Source organism: Heptranchias perlo, chromosome 32 (assembly GCF_035084215.1).
Source record: "Heptranchias perlo isolate sHepPer1 chromosome 32, sHepPer1.hap1, whole genome shotgun sequence".
Taxonomy (NCBI): Eukaryota; Metazoa; Chordata; class Chondrichthyes; order Hexanchiformes; family Hexanchidae; genus Heptranchias; species Heptranchias perlo.
Genome location: NC_090356.1, coordinates 21220906 through 21234144, shown reverse-complemented (window position 1 = coordinate 21234144; position 13239 = coordinate 21220906). Strand labels below are relative to the sequence as shown.

General features: G+C 45.0%; 1 protein-coding gene and 1 long non-coding RNA gene across 3 annotated transcripts in view; one reads left to right on the top strand and one right to left on the bottom strand.

The window, feature by feature from the left end:
* The window catches only part of LOC137301157 (uncharacterized), a 239109-nt gene extending 227086 nt beyond the window's left edge, over positions 1 to 12023 (bottom strand). For both annotated transcript variants that reach the window (XR_010958235.1, XR_010958234.1), the window contains exon 1: positions 11943 to 12023. This is a non-coding gene — a long non-coding RNA (uncharacterized lncRNA). The remainder of the gene's footprint in view (positions 1 to 11942) is intronic.
* Positions 1 to 13239, top strand: part of igsf21a (immunoglobin superfamily, member 21a) — a 230240-nt gene that overhangs the window by 93300 nt on the left and 123701 nt on the right. The gene's annotated exons all lie outside the window — the stretch shown is intronic.

Here is a 13239-nt window from a genome sequence, read left to right as displayed (position 1 = left end):
ACAACCCAAATTTCAATCGCTCCACCATTGGCGGCCGTGTCTTCAGCTGCCTAGGCCCTAAGCTCTGGAATTCCCTCCCTAAACCTCTCCTTGGGATGTTTTACTACATTAAAGGTGCTATATAAATGCATGTAGTGTTGTTGTTGTCTACCCTATCAAACCCTTTCATAATCATAAAGACCTTTATCATGTTACCCCTCAGTCTTTTTTTTAAGAGAAAAAAGCCCCAGCCCCTTCTTCTTCCTACCAAAATGTACCACCTCACATTATCTATATTGAAATTAATTTGCCAATTAGACACCCATTCTGCAAGTTTATTAATGTCTTCCTGTATTTTGTTGTAGTCCTCCTCAGTATTAACTATACCCCCAACTTGGTGTCGTCCGCAATTGTACTTCCGATTCCCAAGTCCAAATCGTTTATGTAAATAGTGAACAACAGTGGTCCCAACTCCAATCCTTCTGGAACACCACTTCCCATCTTTCATCAGACTGAGTAACTACCTTTAACCCCTACTTTCTGTTTAGTCCCACATCCCAGCTTTCTCCCCATAACCCTGAAAATTAGTCCTCTTCAAGTACATGTCCAATTGCCTTTTGAAAGTTCCTGTAGAATCTGCTTCCATCACCCTTTCAGGTAGTCCATTCCAGATCTTAACAATCCTCCGTGTGAAAAAATTCTCCTCATTTCCCCTCTAGTTCTTTTGCCAATTATTTTAAATCTATGAGCTCTGGTTACTGACCCACTTGCCAGAGGAAACAATTTCTCCCTATTGGCTCTATCAAAACCCCTCATAATTTTGAATACTTCGATTAGATCTCCCCTTAACCTTCTCTGCTCTAAGGAGAACAATCCTATCTTCTCAAATCTCTCCACATAAAGTCCCTCATCCCTGGTACCATCCTGGTAAACCTCCTCTGCACCCTTTCCAAGGCTTTGACATCCTTCCTAAAGTATGGTGCCCAAAATTGTACACAATACTCCAGCTGAGGCCTAACCAGTGATTTGTTAAGGTTTAGCATAACTTCCTTGTTTTTGTATTCAATGCCCCTATTTACAAAGCCAAGTACCCAATATGCTTTCTTAACTGCCTTAACAACTTGCCCTGCCTTCTTCAAAGATATGCACCCCCAGGTCCCTCTGCTCTCACACAGCCCCTCAAAATAGTACCATTTAGCCTCTCCACGTTGTTCCTCCCAAAGTGCATCACTTCATACTTATCCACATTAAATTGCATCTGTCATGTGTCTGCCCATTTCACCAGCCTATCTAAGTCTTCCTGAAGTCTGCTACTATCCTCCTCGCGATTTACTAAGTTGCCAAGTTTTATATCATTCCAAACTTCAAAGTTGTACTCTCTATACCCATGTCCAGGTCATTTATATATAACATAACATTTATATATAACCATCTTCAGCTGCTTCATCAATGACCTTCCCTCCATCATAAGGTCAGAAATGGGGATGTTCGCTGATGATTGCACAGTGTTCAGATTCATTCGCAACCCCACAGATAATGAAGCAGTCCAAGCCCGCATGCAGCAAGACCTGGACAACATCTAGGCTTGGGCTCATAAGTGGCAAGTAACATTCGTGCCAGACAAGTACCAGGCAATGAGCATCTCCAACAAGAGAGAGTCTAACCACCTCCCCTTGGCATTCAATGGCATTACCATCGCCGAATCCCCCACCATCAACATCCTGGGGGTCACCATTGACCAGAAACTTAACTGGACCAGCCATATAAATACTGTGGCTACAAGAGCAGGTCAGAGGCTGGGTATTCTGTGGCGAGTGACTCACCTCCTGACTCCCCAAAGCCTTTCCACCATCTACAAGGCACAAGTCAGGAGTGTGATGGAATACTCTCCACTTGCCTGGATGAGTGCAGCTCCAACAACACTCAAGAAGCTCGACACCATCCAGGACAAAGCAGCCCGCTTGATTTGCACCCCATCCACCACCCTAAACATTCACTCCCTTCACCACCGGCGCACTGTGGCTGCAGTGTGTACCATCCACAGGATGCACTGCAGCAACTCGCCAAGGCTTCTTTGACAGCACCTCCCAAACCAGCGACTTCTACCACTTAGAAGGACAAGGGCAACAGGCACATGGGAACAACACCACCTGCACGTTCCCCTCCAAGTCACACACCATCCCGACTTGGAAATATATCGCCGTTCCTTCATCGTCGCTGGGTCAAAATCCTGGAACTCCCTTCCTAACAGCACTGTGGGAGAACCTTCACCACACGGACTGCAGCGATTCAAGAAGGGGGCTCACCACCACCTTCTCAAGGGCAATAAGGGATGGGCAATAAATGCTGGCCTCGCCAGTGACGCCCACATCCCATGAACGAATAAAAAAAACAAGAAAAGCAATGGTCCTAATACCGACCCCGGGAGACCCCACTGCATACTTTTCTCCAGTCAGAAAAACATCCGTTCACCACTACTCTCTGTCTTCTATCCCTTAGCCAATTACGTACCCAAGTTACCACCGTCCCTTTAATCCCATGTCCTTCTATTTTCTGTATAAGTCTGTTATATGGTATTTTATCAAATGCCTTTTGAAAGTCCATATATACAACATCTACTGCATTACCTTCATCAACCCTCTCTGTTACTTTATCAAAGAACTCAATCAGGTTAGTCAGACACGGTTTGCCTTTAACAAATCTGTGCTGGCTGTCCCTTATTAACCCATGCTTCTCCAAGTAAAAATTCATTTAATGATTAACTACATGACGATTTTTTTTAAATTACAGCTTTATTTTTCGTTCTCATTTTCGCTCTTTTATCCTTAAATTTATTTCCCTTTTATTTCTCCTGCTGTCTAATTTGTGACCCGTAATCTTAACGCTCCCTGCAAAATTAAATTAATTTAAACAAACAGCTGAGCTGTAACCTCCAGGTAACCAAGGTAACAGAATCAGTACATAAGTGGAATGTTGCATTCAAATCACAATGCTACACACTCTGGGAAATCAATTTCTCGTCCATTGGGAACACTGGTATTCCGGTGGGATGGCACTACTGCGTTGGAGGTGTCAAGCGGAAGAATAATGCTGTTTTTGTCCATGTGCAAAGAGGCAGGGTCCCAGCGGAGTGCAACCCAGAATCGGCTAAACACACGCTATTGTTGTGTCAGGAAAAGATCCTTCAACCACAGTTTTTTCTTAAAGTAATTTTTTGTATGTTCCTCTAATTTCCTCGCTTTCCTCTCCTGAAACTACTGACTCTTTCTGGGGTGCGGTTCCTTGGGGACCAGAGGCTCTCCAGTGCCTTGGTGAAGTGGCCATTCTTCATGTGTGAACCTAGACTGTGTGGTCCCGATTTTAAAGGTGGGAGGGTGGGAAGCCCCAAAGCGGGTTGGCATGGCCGGGCCTCATTTGAATAAGTTTTCTCCGACTCCCACCCGAACCCGGCCTGGTCCACTACCTGGTCAGCGAGCGGAAGCGGGAATTCGGTTGCAGGAGGCTGGCCGCAACCAGGGACCCATGGGAACGGTCCCCGGTAATCAGTTGAGTGGGTGGGGTGGGGGGGCACTCAGGAGGCAATTGAGGAGAGTGGGGGAGCTCGGGGCAAGGGAGGCCCGAGGTTTCCTTCTGAGGCTCCTCACACTTGCCGTGGGGAAGCAGCACAGCTGAGCCTAATCCTGTCCTGGGCCAATGCCCATACTGTTTCCTGCGGGGATCACCAGATAGCGATCGGGAGCAGGAATCCCAGGTAATTGTTTTTTTGGCTTGCTCTGTAGCCAAATGGCAACAAGGCCAACTGTAGCATCCTTATGACCATTCTGGCTGAGAGCAGCTAACGGGATCAAAACCGTTGGGGCAGTGACAACCATTAGGGAAGTTTGGCTTGATGGGAAGCGGGGGGGGGAGGAATGCGGCAAAGGCAGCTGAATGGTCTCAATTTTAGCGTCTTGGAAGTCCATAAGCTCCTCACACTTGCTGTTGGTGGTGGGGGCGGAGGGAGCAGGAGCAGGGATTAAGGAGACAGTTTGTAGTGGAGAAAAGAAGCCGGGAGTTATTACTGCCATGCAGGATGATCTTGGTGTGGTGAGCAGGTTTGGCAGAGGAGATCAAGGCCTGATAGTGCTTGATGTGGCCCAGCCAGATCTGGCTAAACCAGTGGTGCACCTGATATGTTCAAGTCTGCGCCCTTGGACTTGAGGGAGCAAAGACGGGGGCCATACCAGGGGGAACGACCAGAGTGAGAAAGAGTAAAGTTTTTTCTGGGTCAAGGGCATCTAAGGCAGAGGTGAGTGAGTGATTGAGCAGTTTGACAGCTGAAGAAGTATTCTGGTGAATGGGGGGCCAAAGGCTAGACGGTTGGTAGTTTGAAAGTGCAATTGTAAGTGACTTGAGGGAGAGCTTTTTTCCAGGGGCAGAAGCAGAAGGATGTGGGGTTGGAAGGGGTTAGGGGGATGTGAGTAGTGAGGGATACTAAGTATTAATCAGGAATGGCTTTGTCTGTGACCGAGACGATGAGAGTAGCGAGGCCACATGAGATGGCAAGGTCAAGGGGGTGGCCGTGGATACGGGTAGGAGAGTTTATATGGAGGGAAAAGTTAAGGGAGGACAGGAGGCTTGTGAACTTGCCACTTTTAGATTTTTCTTTTAACTCTGATTTTGTGAGCTCGGGCCGCTGGGAGCAGCTTGTGCTGTTTAAATGCAGACTCGTAGACCCAGACAGGGCTCCCGGGCCTAGCAGCCTACCACTGGATTTAACAACGAGGCTCCTGGAATCGGAATGAAAAGAATCTGAAAGCAGCTTAAATGAGAGTTAGTGTAAAAGCATCTTAACTGCGCATCATTGGCAGCAAGCAGCACCATTCAGAACCGCACTGAACTTGGCACAGAAGCTGCAGTCTATACATGGGAAAAGAAAGAAAGCAAAACATTAGAGACAACCTGACCGCTGTTGTGTTCTTTTGTTATGTAAAACAATCCAAGCTGTATGCAGTTCCTCCACTGGGAACACGTACACAGACTCCCTGCCTTTAGTAAAGCCACTAATTAAAAATGCATCAGTATAATTAGGTGCCATTATCACAATAAGCAACTGAATGTTTTATTACATTAAACAACGTTCACTGTGAGGTGCATTTTTATCCTGTGCTTCTTCAGCTATGTGCAGTCGGTTCCAGTTCAGTGGTTATCTGTTTTCTATTGGATTGTCCTCAATTCTCAGGAGTTTAATATAAAGCTCCATTTTGACAGTCCCATCCCACAGTGAGGGCCCCCTCTCATACAGACAGTCCCATCCCACAGTGAGGGCCCCCTCTCATACAGACAGTCCCATCCCACAGTGAGGGCCCCCTCTCATACAGACAGTCCCATCCCACAGTGAGGGCCCCCTCTCATACAGACAGTCCCATCCCACAGTGAGGGTCCAATCTCACACCAAGTCTGATTTTCACACTGACAGTCCCTCCCACATTGACAGTCCGATCCCAGGGAGGGTCAGGGGCGAAGTTAGGACTGTGCAAACCTTGCAATTGTACCGGGCGCTGAGCCAGTTGGGGGCCCCAAGCAGATCCAGTGATTAGCATCATTGTCTAGTAAAATGTGGAGGCCCCAAACCCAAACTTTGCATGGGGCCTTTGCAGGGCAAACGCTGTTCCTGGAGAGGGTGCCCAGATTTTTTTTCATTCGGTCGTGGGATATGGGCGTCACTGGCAAGGCCAGCATTTATTGTCCATCCCTAATAATTCTACAGTAAGGATCCCCAATCATATTGACTATCCAATATCAAATCTCACACATAGTCTGATCCCACACTAATAATCTCTCCCACATTTCCAATCCAATCCCACAGTATGCGCTCGATGCCACAGTGAGGACCCCCTCTCACACTGGCAGTCAGATCCCACAATGAGGGCCCGATCCCACAGTGAGGGCCCAATCCCACAGTGAGGGCCTGATCTCACAGTGAGGGCCCGATCCCACAGTGAGGGCCTGATCCCACAGTGATAGTTGCTCCCAGCTCAAAAAACTAACAAAAATACAAATAAACTCATTAAAAAAGAGGACAGTAAACATGATGGCCTGTAAATTGCTCTGAGCAGCGAACCAGCATTGCTCACCGCTCATTAGATTTTAAATTCACCCATTAAGTTACCGTGCTCTTTTTGGCAGCAACTTCCTTGAGCTGTGAGATCAAATAAGATCAGCGTTCTTTCCCAAGCTGTGTGAGTGGTGAAAGGATCGCTAAGGCCCCTCGACCAATCAGCTTGAAGCAAGCCACGCTGTGAGAACCAGGAAGTGCAGTTCAGACACAAACCGCGCAAACTAAAAACCCGGATGTGCCCGGCAAGATATTATAAAATGACATGGAGAATGTGAAATAAAGGGAGGATAAGGCTAAAAGACTGAGATAAGAGAGACAGAAGGAAAAAGAAAAAAAAATGTTAATTTAGAAAGCATTTTTTTTAAATGTTCAAAAACTCTTAAAATCAGGAGTAACGAGACTCCATGTTTTTAGAAGTTAATTTTTAGTGCCAGGGAGGTTGTTTGGCAGTTATTAAGATTTACCATGCTGTTAAAACTTAGTTTAGACTTAAAAAACTGAGCATACCTGTTTTGTGGTGATATTAGTTAGTTTCCAGCTGGGCAGGGGAGCAGGTTGGCGCTGGTCTGTTGATTCTATTGATTGCAGCCGGTGATGTCCCTTTAAGCTGAAACTGTCACATTGCTGGTGAACCAGGAGGAGCAAATTCCAGATTTCCACGTTTAACTGCGCATGTGCAGTCGCCCAAACTTGCTCTTCGATTTCACCACTAATAACGGTGAGGGCTGTTGGGCTCACCGTTATTTTGAAAGCAATTTCCATCCCATTATAAATAGTAACAGATTACCAGGAATGATTTCAAAGCTGTAATCTAATCTTGGGGTTCATACGATGATAATGGATCATTCCTGGGGTATAGGGTCTGCACTGATCCCCTTGATTCGATTTCTACTGTGCAGTAACTCACAAGTATCCATTATTTTATATGCAATTATTATGAGGCATTTACAGAGCACTGTTACCAGTCTCCTGTGGATTACTGTTGAGTAATACTGCATTGTCTGTGATACTATGATACAGAGGGTACTTAGTGTTTAAAATGGCTTTTAGACCTTGCTAAAATTAACCTTCATTGTATCCATGGTAAAAGCTAATAATTTCCAGCTGTCTGATATTGTACAGCTCATGCGTCTCTCAGTGTTGGCTCCTCTACATGTATATTTCACAGGGTAAAAGCTAACAATTCACTCAGGTTTGGTACTGTTAGCTCCTGTATATGTATATTACACTGTAAGAGCTAACAATTGACTCACGTCTGGTATTGTTGGCTCCTGTACATGTGCAGCGGACAAGGTAAAGGAGAATGATTCACTTCCATTTGGTTCTCTACACTTTGTAAATGTCTGTCAACTTGTGTGTATATATCACACACAGTACTTATCTGGTACTTCATGGCTTGTATGTGTCTCCGATAGCTCCATAGGAACAGGTGAAGGCCATTCAGCCCCTCAAGCCTGTTCTGCCATTCAGTGAGATCATGGCTGACCTATATCCTAACTCCATTTACCCGCCTTGGCTCCATATTCCTTAATACCCTTGGCTAGCAAAAATCTATTGCTCTCAGATTTAAAATTACTAATTGAGCTAGCATTACTGCTTTTTGTGGGAGAGAGTTCCACACTTCTACCACTCTTTGCATGAGGAAGTGTTTCCTACCTTCTCTCCTGAATGGCCTGGCTCTGATTTTAAGGCTATGTCCCCTTGTCCTAGACTCCCCCACCAGTGGAAAATGTTTCTCTCTATCTATCCTATCCATTCCTTTCAAAATCCTAACAACATCAATCAAATCACCCCTTAACCTTCTATATTCGAGGGATTACAAGCCTAATAATTTAAACCTTGGACCCCTGGTACACCAGGCAGAATGGAACAATTCACTTCAACCTTGACACTGTGCAGCTAGTATGATTCGGTATCAGCTCCTGTACATGTATAGTGCACACCGGAGAAAAAGGGGGCAGCTTATTCCTGTCTGATACATTCACCTCATCCTCATGTGCGTTCAGGTTCAGCTTCTGCACGTAGCAAGTAAAAGAACAATTGACTCAAGCCTTGATAAATGGCTCCTGCACATCTCATTGTCAGCCTGTGCCCAACTACTTTTGAAAAATGGTTTAGATAATTAAATATTTCACAGGATTAGATATTGTTTACAGGACAATCGCATCAGTTTGCACGAGTGAAAAATAGACAACCCAAGTGTGGAAATGCGGGCACTGTGTTGGCAGTGCAGTGCCCACCCCACTGTTGTCTATGTCAGTTGTGTCACTGTAAGGAAGCAAAATCTTGAACCCCCTCCTCATGGGGAGGAAGGAGTATTAAAAATGTGGGTTTAACCTTGTGCTGGTTCCTAATGGCAAGCTTCAGATTGGCATTGCTGGAGGCCCGCGAGCCCAACCTGTTGCCCGCAGTTGATGCACAGCCGGGTACACGAGAGCAGGAGGAGAGAAAAGGAGCCTTGCCACTGAGTAATCTTTCAAAAACATCCATTTGAATGTTGTTTTCAGATTTACCCAATCTCATCCCCGGCACGAAAAGGGTGAGTGCTGAGATCAGCAACAAAATTGAAGAACTCTGAAGCCGGTACAATTCTAAATATGATATATTTAGTACATCAGACTGCTGACAGGTCCAGGGAAATTATTGTCTCCCTGGGTCAGTCGTTTTTTAAACAAGTTTCAGTTAACACTGTGACACTGAAACAAACACTAATATTACAGTAATAAAATTGGCCAAATATCAGGAGTAGCAATTATACTTCAAAAACTAAAATAAACACTTGAAATATGACAAACATTTTAAACACTTTGATCTACCTCATTTCTTTTGCCCTTTATACTCTCTCTGACCTTTTTCAAATTTTAATTTAATACGTAATGTATAAAACATTTTAAAAGGGTAGATTAAAAAATAATTTACACATTAATATTGTAACAATGATGAGATTATTTTTGGATTATTATAAAAGACTAGAATGACTGTTGCTGATATATAGTTGATGAAAGCTTAATATGTTGGTATAAGGTTGCTTTGTCTGCTATTTTAGCAGAGGGAGTAACCCATTTACAGTAAATGGGTTAGAATGGGTGTTAAAATTGCAGACAGAGGACTATCATAAGACCATTAAGCGTTTGTCCACTAACATCATCAACAATCATTTCTAGCCGATGTTATCTCATTTCAGATCCCAGACCCCTCCCCCCAGCTGAATGACGGCCAACTTTGATTTAGTTCTCAAAAAAAAATTTAATCTGAATGCTGTGAGGAATTACCTTATTTTTGACCAATATAAATTGTCGGGTCAGTGTAGCTTTACCCTGCCTCTAACATTGTTGACACCGACTTTCCCAAAATAGAATTTACTGTCGCCATTTAAAATGATTCCATTCAAGTTCTGTATTTTAAGTCAGAAATAATTCTGATTTCGTTCTAATCATTTGAAGATGCTAATTGAACTTTAGTGGTCGCAAACTATTTTTTCCCCTTATCTTCGGTGGGGAAGGTTTCCAATGCTTGTTGTTTCTCGTGCTCTTAAACACATTACATTGCAGTTGGCTGAAAAGATATTTAAGTTGAAGCTTCTCAGTGTTCAGTCAGTAAATGTACCATGTAATACAGTACTGAGCCTCACAGGTGGACAGCTTCAATTGCCAGTCTGTGGAGAGTTGCTGGATCTCATTTTTTCCCCTTTCCTTTTTATCACTGGGATACAGTCCCTTGTGCCCCCCTCCCCTTACCCTGCCCTGCTACTTCCCTGCCACTTCTGAATGCAGGGACTTTGTTTTTGGGTGTGGGTTCACAGGCACAGAGTGCCCCCTAACACCTCACGCCTTCTGTTCATTCTTCATGTGTGAGTTTAGGTATTGATTGGTGGCAGACGTTTCAACCAACGGGGAATCCCAGCCAATCACTTTCACATCCCCTCGAGCTCATTTTCCAGCAGGGGTCACTGGATAATAATTCCTTCCCTAGTCCAATCATAGCACCAGTGAGACCGATGACTGTTAATAGCCTACCACACTCACTGTCAGCACTCACACATTAATAATGGGTGCTTGGGGTGAGGTATCTTTGGCAACCAGCACCGATGGAACAACACCCTGCCACAGAGTCAACACCTTCAGGAGAGGAGGGATGGGGAGAAAACTGACCAGAAGAAAAGACCATTGCCCTTTTACCTCTAGAACCAAGGTTCAAAATCCACCTCAACCTGGGTTCAAAATTCACCCCAACCTGGATTCAAATCCTGCCAGAGCTGATGGAGTGGAAACCTTCTCTCTGTTAGTTGCAGGGGACCCATGGGCAATAAAAGGGACTTAGGGGTTCAGGTACATAGATCATTGAAGTGTCATGAACAGGTGCAGAAAATAATCAATAAGGCTAATGGAATGCTGGCCTTTATATCTAGAGGACTAAAGTACAAGGGGGTAGAAGTTATGCTGCAGCTATACAAATTCCTGGTTAGACCACACCTGGAGTACTGTGAGCAGTTCTGGGCACCGCACCTTTGGAAGGACATATTGGCCTTGGAGGGTTTGCTAGAATGATACCCGGACTTCAAGGGTTAAGTTACGAGGAGAGATTGCACACATTGGGGTTGTATTCTCTCGAGTTTCGAAGGTTAAGGGGTGATCTGATCGAAGTTTATAAGATATTAAGGGGAACAGATAGGGTGGATAGAGAGAAACTATTTCCGCTGGTTGGGGATTCTAGGAGTAGGGGGCACAGTCTAAAAATTAGAGCCAGACCTTTCAGGAGCGAGATTAGAAAACATTTCTACACACAAAGGGTGGTAGAAGTTTGGAACTCTCATCCGCAAATGGCAATTGATACTAGCTCAATTGCTAAATTTAAATGTGAGATAGATAGCTTTTTGGCAACCAAAGGTATTAAGGGATATGGGCCAAAGGAGGTATATGGAGTTAGATCACAGATCAGCCATGATCTTATCAAATGGCGGAGCAGGCACGAGGGGCTGAATGGCCTACTCCTGTTCCTATATTCCTATGTTCCTAATAAGTTTTGACAGTCTCAACTCAATTCCTACTTGGTGCCCTTCTAAGGCTGAAGTTAAGTCATACTATATTTTCTCTCTAATGGCTCCCCTCCTCTTTAAAAGGTCCTGACTCATGTTGAAGTATGTATTTATGGGCACTATTTACACTACCTGCCTGCCTACCAGTACCACAGCCTCTCCTTCTGTGCCCAGGCCAAAGCTTTCTCTTAATCTCTGAGAATCTTCTTGCCTTCCTCGTCCTACAATTGCTGCATCTTCTAAAGAGGAAGCTGATTATTTTTGGGTTTTTTTTTTACTCCTTCAGACCACTTGATTCTTTCAATTATTCAAGGACAGTTGCTTCATGCCTGGTAAGTCTAACCAACAGTTCCCATCTCTTATCTTTAAACGGGTCTATCGCAGTCCTCCTTCACCTAGCAACTTTCTTGGCCTCACCATCTGATCTCAGATGGAATTCCCACCCCCCCCCCCCCCCCATCACTAACGCTGCCTCCAGGAACCTTAGTTTTCTCTTGCATGCCAAACATTTCTTTCCCCTTCAACAACTCTTAACTCCTTATAAAACACGAGTCTATTTAAGACTTGAATCCTGCTCCCATACCTGGCAAAGCTCCTCTAATACCTTTCTTGTGGACCCATCCACTCCTGCACAGAATGCAGTGAAAAGCCTGTCCTCTTACGAGTGACTCCCCCCTCACCTCTAACCTCTTGCACCCTTTCCCAGCCTTTCTCATCTCTCTCTCTTTTATCGTTGCTTCTGAGTTGTAAGTATGCCGTACCATAGCATTTCTCTACTCTCCGCACGCTCACTGTGTTAAAATCAAGACTCAACACACTTTTTCTTACTTTAACTCATTCTTTGCCAGGACCTCGAACCTGTGGATCTCTTCGGTTCCCTCGGTCCCTTAATAACCATCTCCTCCTCCAATATTTAGGGTTTTAAAACACAAGCTTGGCGACGCTAATCATTACTTGGTCCTTTACTTTTCCAATGGTTTCTGCACTGTGGACCTTAGCCTTTTACACTGGGTTTCTCAATTAACAGAATAAAACATATGCTTCCACTCACTGGCCAACTATCAGTTTGCTGACACCCATCTTGAGTTTAAATTGGTTTGTACAGTGTGTTTGGATTAATTCATGCTGTGTGTTTAGATTCACTTATATTGTGTACTTAGCTTAATTCATGAAGTATCTTTGGAGTGATTTGTACTGTGCATTTAGATTGACTTGTACTGTGTGTTTAGAATGACCTACAATGCATTAATATATATCTAGCACAGTTTTGATGGACCCCTGTATTTAAGTAGCTGATCTGGGCAGTTGGTCTTTTTGTGCCTCAGTCGGAGAGGGGAATATCAGCCGTGGTTGTTGTTCCTGTTTACTATCTGCTGATTCCTCCTGGACAATGTGTGTGCGTGTGCGGGCTGTGGTGCCTCCCCTCCTTTTCCGCATTGCCCAGACTTCCACGTGTAGATGAAATATAGGGTTGTCAGCCCCCGCGCCACCACACCCCAGCAAATCCATTTTTTGACCAGGCGGCATGGGGTAGATTTTTCCTTTCATTGTGCCTGTGGGGACGCTTAGTTCCCAAACACACAGCGAGGAGGAAATGGGTGTGGAGGCCTGTCGTATTAAGTTTCTGCCTCTGCAAATACTGCCCCGGGATCTGTGGAGATTTCCTAAAGCGATATATCTGGGCCTGCACCCGAGATAGATGCAGGCTCAGCATAACAATGCACTTGAGGTGGGGTGGGAGAGGAGGTGCTCCCAGAGAGTCTGTGGGGATTCCAGGAGCACCTCAAAGAAAGAAAAAGAACGAGGTATTTAAAATATTTACCCCTCCCCTCCAGAAGATCTTTGAGATTCAGAGCTTTCTGGCTTTTGATCTCCGGCAGCAGTTCGATGTCTGCGGTCAGGTGCGTAGTTGCAGGCCTCTCAAGCCTTCAGTTCTTCTCCTGTTGCCACCCCCTACAATCCCAGTGCAAGGCCATGCCAGAGGCCAGACTGAATCAAATGGGTGACCAGGCCATGCATATGGCCCAGGCCAGGAAAACTGACTGAGCTCCTCCTCTCATGGGGACAGCTCACTTCCAGTATGCTGTGCCTGTTAAGCATCTAGTGGGGGCCCAAGGGGAAAGTG